We start from the raw sequence: 3,231 nt of genomic DNA, 5'->3' as shown, positions 1-3,231 counted from the left end.
TATGTTATTGAATTTCAAAAACGTGGTTTACCACATATTCATTTATTAATTACTTTAAAACAAAATTTTAAAATAACAACGCCACAAGTTATTAATAAATATATTTCTGCTGAAATTCCTGATTCATCTGAAAATAAAATATTACATACTATAGTATTAAAACATATGATTCATGGACCTTGTGGTGATTGGTGCTTAATAGATGGAAAATGTTCAAAACATTTTCCAAAACCCTTTTTTGATGAAACTAAATTAGATGATAATTCTTATCCTTCTTATCGTCGACGAAATAATGGTAAAACATTTGAACGTCCTGGAGGATATATAATTAACAATCGTTATGTTGTTCCATATTGTCCTATATTATCTATGATATTTAATTGTCATATTAATGTTGAAATTGTTTCAAGTATTAAATCAGTTAAATATTTATATAAATATATTTATAAAGGACATGATGTTGCTGCTATAACAATTGAACCAGTAACAGAAAACATTGTTATTGATCATGATGAAATACATAATTATATTGAAACTCGATATGTAGGACCAGTAGAAGCTACATGGCGTATTCTTGAGAAAAAATTACATGATAAGAGTCATACAGTAATACGATTACCTGTACATCTTCCTAATGAACAAAATATTATAATTGAAGACGGATGTGATAATGATACAATAACTTCTGTTTTAGATCAAGTTACAATGTTAATAGACTATTTTGCATTAAATTCTCGAGATGAAGAAGCAAAACAATATTTGTACATAGAAATTCCACAATATTATACCTTTAAAAAAGAAAAAATTAATGGTAAAAATATTTCACGTTGGGTAAAACGAAGCAATCGTTATAATTGTATAGGACGAATGTATTCAGTTAGTCCAACACAATTAGAATTATTTCATTTAAGATTGTTACTACTGACTATTAAAGGAGCTACAAGTTTTGAAAATTTAAAAGTAATAAATGGAGAATATCATCAAACATTTACAGCAACTTGTTTAACTTTGGGTTTAATTGAAAATGATGATGAATGGAAACTAGCTATGAATGAAGCAATTAGATGGATGATGCCACAACAACTTCGTAAGTTATTTGTACGAATATTAATACATTGTCAACCATTACATCCTGAAGAACTCTGGGAAACATTTAAATTAGAAATGTCCGAAGATTATATACGACATATTGGTATACTAGAAGGATTAAAAAAAGCATATGCTCAAATTAGTATTATACTTCAGACCGAAGGGAAAAGTCTTTCTGATTTTCCACAAATGGAACAAATAGTAGAAGATAATAATGACGATGTTTTAATTCTTTAAATTTAGATCAAATTTTATCTACCGGTATGAAACAATACGAACAATTAAATGAAAAACAAAAAGAAATAGTAGATCTTATATTAAATAAAATAGATAATAATGATCATATGAATTGTTGTTTTTTTATAGATGGTCCAGGTGGATCTGGAAAAACATTTGTATATACAACTATTTATTATTTAACTAAATATCAAAATAAAAATATTTGTACTATGGCTTATACAGGTATTGCAGCAACGTTATTACCTGCTGGTAAAACAGTACATAAAACATTTGGATTACCAGTACCATTATTTTCTGATTCATCATCATCTATTAAAATTCAATCTAAAGAAGCTAAATATTTAAAAGAAATAGATATTTTTATATGGGATGAAGCACCAATGGCACCACGATATGCTTTAGAGATTATGGATAGAACATTACGTGATATTATGAATAACAATTTACCTTTTGGAGGAAAAATCTTTATACTAGGAGGTGACTTCAGACAACTTCTTCCTATTAAGATGCATGCTTCTCGAAGTGAAATCATAAATCTTTCTATCAAATGTAGTCCTATTTGGAAGTATTTCAAAAAATTTTCTTTAATACAAAATATGCGACTTTTACCTGAAGAAATTGAATTTGCAAAATATTTATTAGATATGGGTAATGGAATATTAAATGATACTAATAATTGCATACAAATTCCTGAAAATTGTTTAGCATCTCCTGATGATAACATTGTTAATGATATATATGGAGAGTTAATTAAAAAGAAAGAATTTATGGAAATGAGTAAATGTGCGATACTTTCTGCACGAAATATTGATGTAGATGAAATAAACAAAGAAGTTGTTGAATTATTAGATACTACTAATGAACGAATTTATACAAGTATAGATAGTATCGTTAATGACAATAATGATAATGAAATTAATAAAGTTCTATTACCTGAATATTTAAACAGTCTTTCTCCACCATCTCTACCACCATATGAATTACGTCTAAAACCATATTGTATTATTATGTTAATTAGAAATCTTAGCATTAATGATGGTCTTTGTAACGGTACTAGATTAATGATTACAGAACTTCAAAACCATCTATTGAAATGTATGATTTTAACTGGCGACAAAACGGGGGATATTGTTTTTATAAATCGTATAACATTATATTGTGAAAATATATATCCATTTACATTTAAGAAGACAATTTCCTATAAAATTAGCTTTTGCTATGACAATAAATAAATCACAAGGACAAACATTTGAAAAGGTAGGAATAGATCTTCGAAGAGATGTTTTTAATCATGGACAACTTTATGTAGCTTTTTCACGAGTTCGATCTTGGCAAACATTAAAGATTTACCTAGGTAAACAACGAGATAATAAATACGTCAAAAATTACCCAGTAAGCAAAATAATATTCCAGCAACGTTATTGAAATGATATTTAACAACATGTAACATTTTGGAATATGTAGTTGTTAACGTTGTATATAACGTTATCGTAAACAAACTTTGACGTACATTTAGAGATTTCAGTAATGTTGATATGGAGTTGCAATATCATTACAACTAATGTTGCGATAATATTTTTATTTCATTAGAACAATGTTGATATAAGGATAAAATATCGTTGGAACTAATGTTGCAGTAATGTTTTTCTAACATTAGAACAATATTCATATGATGATGAAATATCGTTGAAACTAATGTTGCGGTAATATTTTTCTTACATTAGAACAATATTCATATGACGATGAAATAGCAATATTTAGTAAATCAGGGAATGAAATATCATGATGCAAATATGAGAAAAACAAAATCACATCTTTGTTTCTCATATTTACGTTATATTTGCGTAATGATATTTCGTCTTCCGATTTACTAAATGTTGCTGCAATATTGTGCATTGAATT

Source organism: Cyphomyrmex costatus, unplaced genomic scaffold, assembly GCF_001594065.2.
Source record: "Cyphomyrmex costatus isolate MS0001 unplaced genomic scaffold, Ccosl1.0 scaffold430, whole genome shotgun sequence".
NCBI lineage: Eukaryota > Metazoa > Arthropoda > Insecta > Hymenoptera > Formicidae > Cyphomyrmex > Cyphomyrmex costatus.
Note: the sequence above shows the minus strand (reverse complement) of the source record.